Raw genomic sequence first — 17,707 nt, forward strand, 5'->3', positions numbered from 1 at the left:
CACTCCTAGCCCTGGTTACTCTTCCCTGACACTTGGTAAGTGCTCAAGGGCAGTTAATTGTTATTTATGGGGCAGCTTAAAGATAAAAATGTATATATTAATAATATTTTTACAAAAAAAAATTAGTGGTGTTTGTTTTCCAATTGGTCTGATGAGAAAATACATTTACAGATCCCTTTCCTGGTGTTTTGGGTCATTACTTTGCACTGTGGTTTATGAACAGGTCAGAATATGATTTTTTTAAAAAACTAGCCTGAGTTGTGACACAGCCTGACGCAGAAAGATGTATGACTTGTAATAATGGAAGCAGCCTAAATTCACGTGGAAGAGGTCTGGCCACATCATGAATCTCCATCAGGATCCTTGTCTTAGACGCAGAACAAACTCAGCATGGTCCTTTCTGTTTCTTAGCCCCACTTGACTCATTAGGGCTGACTGCTTACCCTGTTTACTGAACTGGGGCTGACAAGAACATTTCTCACTTTATATGACATTTCAGTCACCCACAATAGACATCCCTTCTGAATATGAGGAACATCATGAAAAACATCACAAAAAATGTTTTGATATGTTCCCCCTGGACTTCTATGGCCCCTTTCTTTCAGGGAGTGTAGATCACTTTCTAGTATGTGTATAGCATTCCTGTGCACCAGGCAAGAAGAGACATGATTTCTTCTTCCTGGTAAGTGCAAATGCTGCATAAAGCAGACTCACACCTCATCACATTGCTGCAGAATGATGTTGTTCAAGCTATTTTCTGAGGCCATGATTCTTGGCCTTCTTTTCACAAACCTTCCAAGTTCATCTTCCTCTCCTCACCAGTGCTTTTACCTCAAGGATTCAAGTATTAAGAGTTCATTTAGAGTTAGTAAAAAGGACCAGATGTTTTTAACTGGGAATCCCATTTCTAAGCCTCATATTAATTCCACAGTTGGTAGAACTCTCCCCCACAGTCATGCATTAAAGGGAATCTTTATGTGATAATCATGGCACCACCATGGTCATTACTGTGGCTATTGGTCAAGAAAGTAAAAAAGGGAAAGTGCAGAGGTAGTGGACGTTGGATGGGGCCAGGGTCCTGATGCAGTGAGCATCTTTGGGGAGAGTCAGACAACCATGTCCACATGAACAACCCAGAACAGGTCACTGGAGCTGGTGAACTGGCCCTGAACTCCTGTGAAGAGAGAAGGGACTCTTGCAGAATTCTGGCCCTGGCCTGGGAGTCAGGAAACCAGAAGCTTCACCTAAGATGTTCCCCTAACAAGCAGGGTGACTTTGAGGAACTCACAAAACTGGATCTTGGATGCCTAATCCAGATTATAAGGAATTTAGGCTAGACCAGTGGTTTTCTACATGGGTCCCTCTAACAAGTAGAAGTGCCTTCAGGCCACTGTGGGAATAGGCATAGGGACCCAAGCTCATGGGGCCCAGGAGCTGCCATGTTTGTGACAGAGCAGTTTCCCTTTCATCTGCTTTCTATACTGGGATATGACTTAAGATTTTGTCTAAAAAAAGAGTTCTGCTGTTGGTAATAAAGCAAAGTAAAACAAAATTAAAAAGGAAGGAATGAATGGTCTCAAATCTGCCTTTCGTTGTCACTAGTCAATGATTAAATGAAAAGAAAATGATATGGTTTGTAAATTTACCTCTGTCAATACCCTTCAGCCAAAGCCCATCAGGAACACTCCATCATTGAAACTGGGTTTATTATTCATTGCAGCAAGGAAGAGTGTTCTCCAGGAGGAACCACAAAGAGGGTGTTAGAAGGAGCCTATCATACAACTGGGGCTTTGATTTGATTAGATCATTGGCAGGGAGAAGGTCTAAGGAAGTGGGAGCTTGGTTTAGATTGGATGCTGCCAGAATGTGGGGAGAATCCTATTATTTGGTATATTAATATTTTCCATGGGGAGGGCAGACTAGAGCAAGGATAAAACTGTAATTGATAAAGAAACAGCGGTCACTCATTTTAGCTGAGAGAGGGAGATGTTTGGTATTTTATGGGTTGCACATGGCCTTGCTTTGTCTCACTTCATCATGGTCTCAGAGTGACCTTGCTTGGTCCTGGTTGCTCTGTGAGATTGTTTATGTAAGCAGGAGAGCAACAGGGCCCAGCTATGAGCTCCAGGCCAGCTTGCAACAGCACTGAGGTCCAGCTAGGAGTATAAGGCTCCCAGATGGCAGAGACTGCTTTTCATTTCTTTATTTTTTACTTCCCTAAAACAACTCATTTTAACTTGGGGCAGAACGTTATATCAGCACCTCTTCACCTGAGAGTCCCTCGATACAATTAGATGCTTCTCTGAACAACCTGCACAAGATACTCTGTGAAACATTTATGTGAAAAATCATCCTCAAAGTGTCTTCTGCACCAGACACTTTTCTCTTTTCTTACCAACTCCAACTCTCCCCCACCCAGAGATAGCTGATGTGATGCTGAGGTCTGCCTGCTTTGTGCCTCCAATCCTCCAATCCCAGAATTTGGAAATTCTGGGAGATGCCAAACAAATATGAACAAAGAACAAAAGGGGAAAAAAATAAAAATGAGATGGAAAAATATATGGAATTTTTCATAAATGTTGCTCATTACACCAACAAGCCAATCAGAGCAAATACTGCCTGATTCTTTTCATTAGTTAGTGACAGGTCAGTGGCCATATTAGCATCAAGGTAGAATTCCTTGTATAGAGAAAATTTGGAGGGTATGTGTGTCCTCTTGAAGGAAGATGGAGATGAAAAGAAAAATATTTAATAAACAGTTTATTTTTGGGGGGGTGAAATAGAGAAGGGGATATGAAAGTAAATTGCATTTGAGCTTTTGGTACATAGATATAGAAAATTGGTGAATATCAATTAAAAGCCACTGTCACATACATACATAGACAAACATACATGTTTGAGTTTTTTTTTTTTAACACTATATATGATTCCCTTACAGGAAAAGGGTTACTTAGTGGACTAAGTGATGAGAGAAGAAGGAAATATCCAATGAGAACATTTGGCTTTCCTCATTTTTGAGCAGGTCTACATTATTTATTGCTTCTAGACTGCAAATCTGCACAGCATATTACTGTACTGAATACTGTAGGAAATTATAACATGATGGTAAGTCAAAATATGGTATTATAACCTTACAGTACCACCCTTCATATATGTGATCCTTCATCAACTGAAACATCGTTATATGGCACATGACTGTTTATAATACAATCAAAGAAATGTAAACTGACAAGGCATTTGGCAATATTAAATAATTATTGTTAATTTTTTTAGATGTGACAATGATATTGCAGGTATTTTTTAAAAGAGTCTTAATCCTTTAGAAATACAAAATGGAATCTCTATAGATGAGATAGCATCTGGGATTTGCTTCAGAATAATTGCTCTGTGGGGAGGGAATAGATGAAACAAGATTGGCTGGGTGTTGATAATTGCTGAAGCTGGTGATGGGAATGCTGGATTCATAACAACATTCTCCCTACTTTTAGATATACTTGAAATTTAGGGCCAGGCATGGTGGCTCACACCTGTAATCCCAGCACTTTGGGAGGCCGAGGCAGGCGGATCACCTGAGGTCAGGAGTTCAAGACCAGCCTAGCCAGCATGGTGAAACCTCATCTCTACTAAAAATACAAAAATTAGCCAGGCATGGTGGCTGGTGCCTGTAATCCCGGCTACTTGGGAGGCTGAGGCAGGAGAATAGCTTGAACCCAGGGGGCGGAGGTTGCAGTGAGCTGAGATCACTCCATTGCACTCCAGCCTGGGCGACTCTGTCTCAAAAATAAAAGAATTCTGGACTGTAATTTTTAAAATTTAAAATAAACATACACACTCTTTTACACAATAATTTCACTTTTGAGAAATGATACAAATTATAGACAAATTTTCCTTTTAAAATTATTTGTAATAGAAAGAAACTAAGTGTATCTATTTAGATTATAGTAATTCCTTTCATTATAATATGTAGCCTTTGATTATGTCAAGGAGCAATTTTTAAAGACACGAAAATGTGCTTTATTCTTTGTTAACTAAAATATATATCAAGATTATAATATCTTATATAAGTGAAATATATATTACATAAAAGACTGGATTTATTTCTAAATAAGGCCATGATTATTATTAAAGGGCACGTATAATTATGGCTAAGATTGCAGGTTCCAGAGTGAATTGGAGCCTCAGCCCAGCCACACAACACCTATGATCTCAGACAAATTACTTTGTCTCCATTTTCTAAACTCCCCAGTGGGGATAAGGATGGTACTTACAAAGTATCTACCTAGTAAGTGCTTAATAAGTCTTGGCTATTATTACCATTCCCAGTATCAAGCATATAATAAATGATGACTATTGGTTGCCTGAAATTTGATTATTTGTATGGATCGTACTGTCAATTTGAAATAAAAAATACATAGAGATGAGTCTCCAGGCAAAAAGGATTTATTTAGGAATAAACAAAGAAATAGGATTACAATTTCGGACAGATACAGAGACCAGTGTGGTCTCTGGTATGTCCAGAAAACAAAGGAAAGTTAGAGTTTTACTAGGGAGAGAGGAGGGTATACAAGTTGTTTTGAAAGAAAGCTCGTTGGTGTTGGCATCATCTAACAAGAGCTGGCAAATTCTGATTGACAAGTGTCAGCAGTTGCTAGGTTGGACTTGTAATCTTGGAGTTATGTTTAAGCCCTTGTAGTTTTGAACTGGGCTTGTGAGACAGTTTTTGAAACAAGCAGGTGTTCTTGTATAAGTGGCTAGCCATCCTTGTGCTGCTAACTTGCCTTGAGTGACTCATGTAGTAAGCTGCAGTTTGAAAACATTTCTTGTGATAGTTCCCATTATCAGGAAAATTGTGCATGAGAGCCCTCCATGGCCTTCCCCAGCTCCATTTGCTAGGGTTTGACACGAGGGACTCCATTTTTGTTATGACAACTTTCACACCACAATTGACCCTTGAACAACATGGGGGCTAAGGCGCTAACCCTCTGCACACTAGAACATCCATGTATAACTTTTAACTCACCAATAACTTAACTAATAGCCTACTGTTGACCAAAGCCTTACCAGTAACACAACCAGTCAGTTAACCACGTATTTTGTACTTTATATATATTATATACTGCATTCTTGACAATAAACTAGAGAAAAGAAAATGTTATTGAGACAATCACACAGAAAAGAAAACCTATGTCCTATTCATTAAGTAGAAGTGGATCATCCTGAAGGGCTTCATCCTTGTTGTCTTCACCTTGAGTCAGCTGAGCAGGAAGAGGAGGGAGAAGAGGGGCTGGTCTTGCTGTCTCACGGGTAACAGAGGTAGAAGAAAATTCTCATCTAAGTGGATGCGCACTGTTCAAACTCATGTCAAGGGTATTTATAATTTTCCAAAGGGCTGTTGCCACCTTATTGCATTTTATTCTAATAATAAGAGTCAGATGATAACTGTTCACAAAATGAAGATGAAAACTTAGCTACAGAGAAGTCGGCCAGACTTTCCTGCATGACCTTGGTAGTCTGCTGGTGATTCAGAATCTCCCTACCTCAGCCTCCTGGCTTCACTCGGCCAAGACTCCTTATCCACCAACAATAAACAGCACCATGTGGCTGGCTGTTCACCACTGTCCATCAGGCCCAGACATTGTTTTTAATCCCTCTACTCTAACAGAAAATGGTTCCAAATTCCAGGACTGGAGCGATAAGAGCTCCCCTGCTAAGCACTCAGAAGCCAGATGCCATTTAATGTGCCTGGGGCCGCCGATAACTGATAGCACTCCACTACTTCAGCTAAATTTAATTTCTCCTGCTTCTGCTCGCCTTGTCTGGGCACCTTCAGAAGAGTGTTGTCCTGACAGCTGTCTTGATTCTGATGAGCTTTGTCTGCACCTGATTAGCATTCTATTTCTATGCAAATAAGCACTTGCCTTTGTGGCTCCTGGATTAATGGACACTGTGAATTGGAGCCCTGGTCTTCAGAATCCAGAGAGCTGTGGAATAGAAGGGGTGGATGGGACTTTACAGAATCAGAAGCCAAATGTCTTCATTTTAAAGATGAGGAAAGTGGGGCTGAGAGTGACCTAGTGGGTTTCCCAGGTGCATATCACTAGTGAGTGCAGTCAGTCCCAAAATTTGGATTATCATAGCCCATATTTTTGTCTCTATGCTATAAGCTCCAGTTCAAATGAAAAAAAAGTTACAGATTTCTGATTACTATCAATTATTCAGTGTGTGTGTGTTTGTGAGAGAGAGAGAGAGAAAGGGAGAGAGAGAGAGAAAGGGAGAGGGAGAGAGAAAGGGAGAGGGAGAGGAAGGGAGAGAGATGCAAAAACAGAGGTAGGAGTGCATTTCTCCAAACTGTAGGACTCACTCCTTTAAAGGGAGTGCTCAGTTAATAAGTTCTAAAAAAAACTTCTATTTTTTAAATAAAAGTTATATTTAGTAAATGTATATGTTTAAATTATTGACCATTTTTATTTGCTGAACAGTTTCATTAAGCTGATACTAAGAGTACAAACACATACTATGAAATGAATGACCAATAAATTTTTTTTTTTTTTTTTTTTTGAGGCAGAGTCTCGTTCTGTCACCCAGGCTGAAGTGCAATGGCGCTATCTCCGCTCACTGCAAGCTCCGCCTCCTGGGTTCACGCCATTCTCCTGCCTCAGCCTCCCGAGTAGCTGGGACTACAGGCACCCGCCACCACGCCCAGCTAATTTTTTTTTTTTTTTTGTATTTTTAGTAGAGACGGGGTTTCACCATGTTAGCCAGGATGGTCTCGATCTCCTGACCTTGTGATCCGCCCACCTCAGCCTCCCAAAGTGCTGGGATTACAGGCGTGAGCCACTGCACCCGGCCCCTAAATATTTTAATATAAAAGGAGAGGGAAGGTTGTGGGGAGAAGCTATAAGTCAAAGGGAAAGATAAAAGAGGGGCACATCATTTGAAGATGAAACAGAAGGGAACCACGATTGCTTCATAAAAAAGTAAATTATTATAACTGACTTCCACCTCCCATAAATAATGGCAAATCAGCCATAGTCCTTGTCAGGCCTCTGAGCCCAAGCTAAGCCATCATATCCCCTGTGACCTGCACGTACACATCCAGATGGCCGGTTCCTGCCTTAACTGACAACATTCCACCACAAAAGAAGTGAAAATGGCCTGTTCCTGCCTTAACTGATGACATTGTCTTGTGAAATTCCTTCTCCTGGCTCATCCTGGCTCAAAAGCTCCCCTACTGAGCACCTTGTGACCCCCACTCTTCCCGCCAGAGAATAACCCCCTTTGACTGTAATTTTCCTTTACCTACTCAAATCCTATCAAACGGCCCCACCCCTATCGCCCTTCGCTGACTCTCTTTTCGGACTCAGCCCACCTGCACCCAGGTGAAATAAACAGCTTTATTGCTCACACAAAGCCTGTTTGGTGGTCTCTTCACACGGACGCGAGTGAAATTTGGTGCCATGACTCGGATCGGGGGACCTCCCTTGGGAGATCAATACCCTGTCCTCCTGCTCTTTGCTCCCTGAGAAAGATCCACCTATGACCTCAGGTCCTCAGACCAACCAGCCCAAGGAACATCTCACCAATTTTAAATCGGGTAAGCGACTTCTTTTTACTCTCTTCTCCAGCCTCCCTCACTATCCCTCAACTTCTTTCTCCTTTCAATCTTGGCGCCACACTTCAATCTCTCCCTTCTCTAATTTCAATTCCTTTCATTTTCTGGTAGAGACAAAGGAGACACGTTTTATCCGTGGACCCAAAACTCCGGCGCCAGTCACGGACTAGGGAAGGCAGCCTTCCTTTGGTGTTTAATCATTGCAGGGACACCTCTCTGATTATTAACCCAGGTTTCAGAGGTGTCAGACCATGCAGGGACGCCTGCCTTGGTCCTTCACCCTTAGCAGCAAATCCCGCTTTTCTGGGGGAGGTGCAAGTTCCCCAACCCCTTTTCTCCGTGTCTCTACCCTTTCTCTGCTTTTCTGGAGCAGGGGCAAAAACCCCCAACCCCTTCTCCTTCACCCTTAGCGGCAAGTCCTGCTTTTCTAGGGGAGGGACAAGTACCCCAACCTCGTATCTCTGTGCCCCAATCCCTTATTTCTGTGCCCCAACCTCTTATATCTCTGCGCCCCAATCCCTTATTTTCATGCCCCAACCTCTTATATCTCTGTGCCCTGATCCCTTATTTCCATGCCCTGACCTTGTATCTCTGTGCCCGGACCCCTTTCCCACTTTTCTGGAGGGTAAGAACCCCCGAACCACTTCCCTCCATGTCTCTACTCTCCCTTTTCTTTAAACTTGCCTCCTTCACTATAGGCAACCTTCCACCCTCCATTCCTCCTTCTTCTCCCTTAGCCTGTGTTCTCAAAAACTTAAAACCTCTTCAACTCACACCTGACCTAAAACCTAAGTGTCTTATTTTCTTCTGCAATGCCTCTTGACCCCAATACAAACTCGACAGTAGTTCCAAATAGCCAGAAAACGGCACTTTCAATTTTTCCATCCTGCAAGATCTAAATAATTCTTGTCATAAAATGGGCAAACGGTCTGAGGTGCCTGACGTCCAGGCATTCTTTTACACATCCGTCCCTCCCTAGTCTCTGTGCCCAGTGCAACTCGTCCCAAATCTTCCTTCTTTCCCTCCCACCTGTCCCCAGTCCCAACCCCAAGCGTCGCTGAGTCTTTCTAATCTTCCTTTTCTACAGACCCATCTGACCTCTCCCCTCCTCCCCTGGCTGCTCCTCGCCAGGCCGAGCTAGGTCCCAATTCTTCCTCAGCCTCTGCTTCTCCACCCTATAATCTTTTTATCACCTCCCCTCCTCACACCCGGTCCGGTTTACAGTTTCATTCCGTGAGTAGCCCTCCCCCACCTGCCCAGCAATTTCCTCTTAAAAAGGTGGCTGAAGCTAAAGGCATAGTCAAGGTTAATGCTCCTTTTTCTTTATCAGACCTCTCCCAAATCAGTGAGCATTTAGGCTCTTTCATCAAATATGAAAAACCCAGTCCAGTTCATGGCTCGTTCGGCAGCAACCCTGAGATGCTTTACAGCCCTAGACCCTAAAAGGTCAAAAGGCCATCTTATTCTCAATATACATTTTATTACCCAATCTGCTCCCGACATTAAACTCCAAAAATTAAACTCTGGCCTTCAAACCCCACAACAGGATTTAATTAACCTCGCCTTCAAGGTGTACCATAATAGAAAAATGTTGCAATTCCTTGCCTCCACTGTGAGACAAACCCCAGCCACATCTCCAGCACACAATAACTTCCAAACACCTGAACTTCAGCAGCCAGGCAATCCTCCAGAACCTCCTCCCCCAGAAGCTTGCTACAAGTGCCAGAAATCTGGCCACCAGGCTAAGGAATGCCTGCAGCCCAGGATTCCTCCTAAGCTGCGTCCCATCTGTGTGGGACCCCACTGGAAATTGGACTGTCCAACTCACCTGGAAGCCACTCCCAGAGCCCCTGGAACTCTGGCCCAAGGCTCTCTGACTCCTTCCCAGATCTTCTTGGCTTAGCAGCTGAAGACTGATGCTGCCCGATCACCTCGGAAGCCCCCTAGACCATCACGGACGCCGAGCTTCCGGTAACTCTCACAGTGGGAGGTAAGTCCGTCCCCTTAGTCAATACGGAGGCTACCCACTCCACATTACCTTCTTTTCAAGGGCCTGTTTCTGTTGCCTCCATAACTGTTGTGGGAATTGACAGACAGGCTTCAAAACCCCTGAAAACTCCCCCACTCTGGTGCCAACTTGGACAACACTCTTTTATGCACCCTTTCTTAGTTATTCCCACCTGCCCAGTTCCCTTATTAGGCTGAGATATTTTAACCAAATTATCTGCTTCCCTGACTATTCCTGGACTACAGCCGCATCTCATCGCCGCCCTTCTCCCCATCCCAAAGCCTCCTTCGCGTCTTCCTCTCATATCCCCCACCTTAACCCACAAGTATGGGACATCTCTACTCCTTCCCTGGCAACCGATCACATACCTGTTATTCTGTTCTGGAACTCAAACATGCTGTCTTTACTATTCCTTTGCACCCGTCATCCCAGCCTCTCTTCGCTTTCACTTGGCCTGACCCTGACACCCATCAGGCTCAGCAAATTACCTGGGCTGTACTGCCGCAAGGCTTCACAGACAGCGCCCATTACTTCAGTCAAGCCCAAATTTCATCCTCATCTGTTACCTATCTCGGCATAATTCTCATAAAAACACACGTGCTTTCCCTGCTGATCGTGTCCGATTAATCTCCCAAACCTCAATCCCTTACAAAACAACAACTCCTTTCCTTCCTAGGCATGGTTAGTGCAGTCAGAATTCTTACGCAAGAGCCAGGACCGCACCTTGTAGCCTTTCTGTGCAAACAACTTGACCTTACTGTTTTAGCCTAGCCATCACGTCTGCATGCAGCAGCTGCTGCTGCTTTAATACTGTTAGAGTCCCTAAAAATCACAAACTATGCTCAACTCACTCTCTACATTTCTCATAACTTCCAAAATCTATTTTCTTCCTCATACCTGATGCATATACTTTCTGTTCCCCGGCTCCTTCAGCTGTACTCACTCTTTGTTAAGTCCCACAATTACCATTGTTCCTGGCCCGGACTTCAATCCAGCCTCCCACGTTATTCCTGATACCACACCTGAACCCCATGACTGTATCTCTCTGATCCACCTGACATTCACCCCATTTCCCCATATTTCCTTCTTTCCTGTTCCTCACCCTGATCACACTTGATTTATTGATGGCGGTTCCACCAGGCCTAATCGCCACACACCAGTAAAGGCAGGTTATGCTATAGTACAAGCCACTAGCCCGCCTCTTAGAACCTCTCATTTCCTTTCCATCATGGAAATCTATCCTCAAGGAAATAACTTCTCCGTGTTCCATCTGCTATTCTACTACTCCTCCGGGATTATTCAGGCCCCCTCCTTTCCCTACACATCAAGCTCGAGGATTTGCCCCCACCCAGGACTGGCAAATTAGCTTTACTCAACATGCCCCGAGTCAGATAACTAAAATACCTCTTAGTCTAGGTAGACACTTTCACTGGATAGGTACAGGCCTTTCCTACAGGGTCTGAGAAGGCCACCGCAGTCATTTCTTCCCTTCTGTCAGACATAATTCCTCAGTTTAGCCTTCCCACCTCTGTACAGTCTGATAACAGACCAGCCTTTATTAGTCAAATCAGCCAAGCAGTTTTTCAGGCTCTTAGTATTCAGTGAAACCTTTATATCCCTTATGGTCCTCCGTCTTCAGGAAAAGTAGAATGGACTAAAGTCTTTTAAAAACACACCTCACCAAGCTCAGCCACCAACTTAAAAAGGACTGGACAATACTTTTACCACTTTCCCTTCTCAGAAGTCAGACCTGTCCTCAGAATGCTACAGGGTACAGCCCATTTGAGCTCCTATATAGATGCTCCTTTTTATTAGGCCCCAGTCTCACTCCAGACACCAGACTAACTTAGACTGTGCCCCAAAAAAACTTGTCATCCCTACTATCTTCTGTCTAGTCATACTCCTATTCACCGTTCTCAACTACTCATACATGCCCTGCTCTTGTTTACACTGCCAGTTTAAACTGTTTCTCCAAGCCATCACAGCTGATATCTCCCGGTGCTATCCCTAAACTGCCGCTCTTAACTCTTGAAGTAAATAAATAATCTTTGCTGACAGGACTATGCTGAATCTCCTTAGGCACTCTCTAATCAGATGTCCTGGGTCCTCCCAATTCTTAGACCTTTTATACCTGTTTTTCTTCTTCTCTTATTCCGTTTAGTTTTTCAATTCATACAAAACTGTATCCAGGCCATCACCAATAATTCTAAATGACAAATGTTTCTTCTAACAGTCCCACAATATCACCCCTTACCACAAAACCTTCCTTCAGCATAATCTCTCCCACTCTAGGTTCCCACACCGCCCCTAATCCCGCTCAAAGCAGCCCTGAGAAACATCGCCCATTATCTCTCCATACCACCCCCCAAAATTTTCACCGTCCCAACACTTTACCACTATTTCATTTTATTTTTCTTATTAATATAAGAAGACAGGAATGTCAGGCCTCTGAGCCCAAGCTAAGCCATCATATCCCCTGTGACCTGCACGTACACATCCAGATGGCCGGTTCCTGCCTTAACTGACAACATTCCACCACAAAAGAAGTGAAAATGGCCTGTTCCTGCCTTAACTGATGACATTGTCTTATGAAATTCTTTCTCCTGGCTCATCCTGGCTCAAAAGCTCCCCTACTGAGCACCTTGTGACCCCCACTCTGCCCGCCAGAGAACAACCCCCCTTTGACTGCAATTTTCCTTTACCTACCCAAATCCTATCAAACAGCCCCACCCCTATCTCCCTTCGCTGACTCTCTTTTCGGACTCAGCCCACCTGCACCCAGGTGAAATAAACAGCTTTATTGCTCACACAAAGCCTGCTTGGTGGTCTCTTCACACGGATGCGAGTGAAAGTCCTCACCTCCATCTACCAGAGTAGGACTAGAAAATGCCCAGGGTCAAAACAGGGCACAGAGAGGACAAAAATGCCCATGCTCTCCTAGACAGAAGGAGATTGAGGAGCTCTGCTGCTGCAAGGATCCTAATGCCACCCAACACTGAGGGACACGCAAATCATAATGCCACTCAACACTGAGGGACACGCAAGGATCCTGATGCCACCCAACACTGAGGGACACGCAAGGATCCTAATGCTACCCAACACAGGGACAAACCGGTGTTGCCTGTACACAGGTCTTCTGGAAGGAAACAGCCTTTTGAGGCATAGCTGATAAATATTGGACTGGGCCTGACAGTGTCCGGTGGAAAACTGATTGCAGCACTGAGAATATCTGCAAAGGCTTGGGAGCGATTTTGGTGATCATGACAACATGCCTGGGAGAGAAATTCAAACGCAAGGCACTGGCTTTAGATGGCAGGATGGCTTTAACGGGCGAGAAGGCCCCAGAAGGCTGCAATGGATGTAAAATGGGCCTAAGGACAGTTCAGAGGGGCCCAGCAAGACCCAGCTGGATTCACACATGCAGTTTGCAGAGCTGTGACCCCTGTGGGCACCCAGGTCCATACACTGATATGCTTGGGAACCGATCAATGTTTTTGGTGCCAGAATGAGGAGAGGGAAGTCATGTGTGCAAAGGGAAGAAAGGAGGCCGAGCCTGAGACAACCTGGCAGCTGTCCCCCTTCCTCCCTGCCCCGCCCCATCCCACCCAGACCAGATTTGAGCCCTAGAAAGAAGTCAGATAAGAGCATGAGGTAGCAATGTTAAAGAATGGGCAGCTGTGGTGGCAGGAGAGGGGGGTCTCCTTCTACAGAAGGCACTGAAGGCACCTTTCTAATCACTTTACATACATGCTGTCACTTAATTTTCATGACATAACAATAGTAGGTACTACTATTATCCATATTTTACAGATATGGAAACCAAGTTACAGAGAAGGTAAGTAGTTCCCCCAAAGACACAGAGTAAGAGGTGGAGCCAAGATTCTAGGAGAGATGATCAACTCAACTACTGAGCAATGCTGCCTCGGCCACACAGGCGACCATGCTCCCAGTACCTGGGTAACACAGGAGCCCCTCGCCCCTTTCCAACCTACTCTTCTCAGAAACTTCAGAGGATTCTTGGCACCATTAGGACCCTGAAGGCAAGCAGCTTTCAGGATGTGGAGTGGAGCAGGAGAGGCCTTGGGGCAGGGACGGCAGTGGCCCCTTGGCCAGGAGCATGCAGCAGACAGGGCAGGCAGGCTTGCTCCTGGTGAAAAAGTGACGCCCACTCAGACACACCCACACCACACACCCAGGGCCATATCCAAATTGATGGCCCATCAGAAATTAAGAAGCCATCCAGAGGAAAGATCTTTTCCCCAGCAACAGGTACATGAGTATGGGCTGTGTGTTGAACAGGAGGACCGAGCTCCCACAAGAGGATCCAAGGAATGTGATTGGTTTAGTCCTGGCCTCACCTTCTCCCTTAAAAATCCAGTCAACAGGACTCACTCATGCTCCAAGCTCTCGAAGGAGATAGTCAGAAAAAGGAGAAAGAGAAACCCCATAATATTCTGCCTTCATTCTTCCTCCATGCCCAGACATTACCCTGACCAGTTCTCTTTGGGGCTAATGTCAATATCCTTAATACCTCAAATTATGGGCATTTAAGGGAAGGAATTAACCAAGCTAACTATACCATCTCAGAAACCTATTCAAATAACCACCAACCTCACTGAGCCCCAGTGACTTAGGAATACTCTCCGGGCTACTAAGCTAGAGTAAAAAAACTAGGCACTTGGTGAAATGGGAGATGTAAAATGTGAAATGGTAGATTGTGTACACCATTAAAAACAAGCAAGCTGGGCACAGTGGTGAGTGCCTGTAGTCCCAGCTCCTTGGGAGGCTGAGGAAGGAGAATCACTTGTTTGAGGCCAGCCTAAGCAACATAGTGAGATGGCTTCTTTTTGGAAAAAAAAAAAAAAAGGAGAAGAAGCCAGCCAGAGCACTATTACTTCTGCTGGAGTCTGGGTTTCTCACCAGGTGTGTCCAATGTCCTTCATTTTGGCCATCAGCAGATTATGTAGTCTGTTTTGGCAGAGGGAGCTGGTCAGAGGTGCCACCCAGGGAGAACTTAGCTCTGCCCCTCCCTCGAGATCCAGGTGAGGATGGCTTCTGAATCTTGCTGCCATTAGGAGAGAGGAGCTCCCCCAATGCAGCCTGCTTTGTGTCCGCAAAGAAAACCAGCGCATTACTATTCCTCTGTCATCCTAAGAGTTGCTGAGCCTTGAAAGCTCCAACAGAGGCGGCTGCTGGAACGTGGCTGCGGGGGCAGTGCCACATCTAATTGCTTCACACGCGGCTGCCAGTTTATGGGTCCTTCGCTCTGCATTTAACACCGTAGCTGCTGATGGACTTTCGCTGTTGGAAAATATGCCCCGGTCCTCTGCACACGGTTTTATAACTGATGGGGGAAGATGCTCTCTCATTTGGTAAATTGTATCTGGCCTTTCCAGCTCAGTGGTCATTAATGTTTGTTCTCATCCAATGAGCAGATTCAAAGAAATACAGCTCTCATTAGCTCCTGCTCAATTAAGAAAAATGCTCATCTGCCCCCATGACTCAAACACAGCTTCCTAGCTGGAGCTGTTTGAGTTCCACAGCTGGAGAGACTGGGGAGGTCATCCAAGCCATCTCTGATGCTTCAGCCCCAGCCCCAGCCCCAGCCCCAGCAACATCCAGACTGCAAATCCCCTCCAGCACCTCCTGCCTCACTCATTCCACACCTGCCTCCTAACGAGCGAGGACTACAATAAGTGACCCTGCTGAGTGCTTGCTGTGTACCAGGTGCTGTCCTAAACGATGTGCATGGCGTAGCTCACACAGGCATGCTTACAAATCTATGATCTCCAAAGTCACAAGAACGCTCTGGAGCAGGGTTCAAGTTTGACTCCTGACACCTATGTATGGGCTGTGTGAACGTGGAGAAATCACAAAGAGAAGACCCACATTTTTGTACTTAAACCAGATCCAGGTGTAATAAGGTGAATCTCTGGGGTCAGTGCCTCTATGGATAAGTTACCTTCACTTGGTTCTCTTTCCTCAGACTATTCCCAGGCAGCTGACTTCCACATCCTTGTGATTGGCCACCAGGGGCATGAGGGAAAAGGAGAGAATGAATCAGCCAAAATCCCGTCACTATCCTTGGAAAAAATGCCATGTGATGTTATATTCTAAAATTTGCAAGTTGGAGCTGAAAATAATCAGTGGTAGGTGTGTTAACTGGCATGGCCTCTATGGAGGACAATTTGCTAATATGTCAAAATTTCAAATGTACATCCTCTTTGACCTGGCAATTCTACTTCTAGGAATGTATCCTGAAAAATAGGTTTGGTGAGGGAAAGTGTGTGTTCAAAGATATTTATGTCCATATTGTCTTACTAGCATAAGCCTGGAACAATCTAGATGAGGACTGACTAAATAAATTATGGTATATTTGCACAATGCCATATTATGTAGCAATAAAAAGGCAGCTTTAACTAGATTCAAGTGGAACAATCTTCAAAATATTTTAAGTGAAAAAAATCAAGGTGTTATTGTACTTTTTTTAAGTATTTATACTCAGCTGTTTATATATCATAGAATATCTCTAAAACAAAATCAACAATCTGATCATAGTTGCTGCCTCTGGGGAAACACTTTAGGTGGCTTGAAGTCAGGAGTGAGAGATAATTACTTTCACTGTGTAACCTTTTGAATCTTGAATTTATGTCATAGGAATGAACTACATATTCAAAAAGCAAACTATATGTCATTAAAATATTAAAAATATTGATGTTTCAATAGACAAAATGCTTATTATTTATTTATTTAGTTAGTTGATATTTTTAAAGGGGGAAAGAGGCCAGGCATGGTAGCTCACACCTGTAATCCCAGCACACTGGGAGGCTGAGGTGGGAGGATTGCTTGAGCCCAGTAGTTCAAGTCCAGCCTGAGCTGGACTCTCTCTCTAAAAAACTGAAAAATAAATAAATAAAGACAGCCATGATGATGCAGACCTGCAGTCCCAGCTACTGGGGAGGCTGAGGAGGGAGGATCACTTGAACCCAGGGGGTTGAGTCTGCAGTGAGCAGTGATCTCACCACTACACTCCAGCCTGGGTGACAGAGCAAGACCTCTCTCTTAAAAAAAAAAAAAAATTAAAGGGCCGGGCACAGTGGTTCACACCTGTAATCCCAGCACTTTGGGAGGCCGAGGTAGGTGGATCACCTGAGGTCAGCAGTTTGAGACCAGCCTCACCAACATGGTGAAACCTCATCTCTACTAAAAATACAAAAAATTAGCTGGGTGTGGTGGTGCACACCTGTAATCCCAGCTACGCAGGAGGCTGAGGCAGGAGAATCGCTTGAAATCAGGAGGCAGAGGTTGCAGTGAGCTGGGATTATGCCACTGCACTCCATCTCAAAAAAAAAAAAAAAGAACCAATTGAAAATCATAAATCTGCAGAGGACAATGAAAAAATAATAAGGTAAATATGCAGAGAAATAAACTGGCATTTTTAAGGGAGATGGTGAGGCCAGGACTAAACCAATCATATTCCTTGGATCCTCTTGTGGGAGTCCTTCTGTTCAACACACAGCACATACTCATGTACCTGTTGCTGGGGAAAAGATCTTTCCATGGGATGGCTTCCTAATTTCTGATGGGCCATCAATTTGCATACTTTGGGAGCAGCTAAAGACCTGTTCTCAGGCTTCTTTGAGTACTGTTATGTCTCCTAACCAGCTTTCCCCCATGAAGCCTCTCCCCATCTGTGATAATTCATTTTATGTACTAGTTTGGCTGGGCTATGGTGCCCAGTTGCATGGTCAAACATCAGTCTAGTTGTTGCTATGAAGGCAGTGTGTAGATGAGATAAACATTTGCATCAGTAGACTTCAAGGAAAGCAAACATACCTTCTCTAATGCGGGTGGCCTCATCCACTTGGTTGAAGGACTTAGGAGAAAAAGCCTGAGATCCTCCGAGAAAGAGGGAATTCTGCCTCTGCACTGCCTTCAGACTAGAGACTGCAGCATCAACTCTTCCCTGGGTCTCCAGCCTCCTGACCTGCCCTGCAGTTGTTAGACTTGCCAGCCCCACACTTGCATAAGCCAATTTCTAAAAATAAATCTCAAGAGAGAAAGAGAAAGAGAGCAAGAAAGAGTGA

General features: G+C 44.5%; 1 long non-coding RNA gene across 1 annotated transcript in view; it reads right to left on the minus strand.

Moving 5' to 3' along the window:
- Positions 1 to 17,707, minus strand: part of LOC129397732 (uncharacterized) — a 74,530-nt gene that overhangs the window by 46,158 nt on the left and 10,665 nt on the right. Inside the window, exon 2 of the long non-coding RNA XR_008625323.2 lies at positions 17,457 to 17,670. This is a non-coding gene — a long non-coding RNA (uncharacterized LOC129397732). The remainder of the gene's footprint in view (positions 1 to 17,456; positions 17,671 to 17,707) is intronic.

Source organism: Pan paniscus, chromosome 4 (genome assembly GCF_029289425.2).
Source record: "Pan paniscus chromosome 4, NHGRI_mPanPan1-v2.0_pri, whole genome shotgun sequence".
Lineage (NCBI taxonomy): Eukaryota > Metazoa > Chordata > Mammalia > Primates > Hominidae > Pan > Pan paniscus.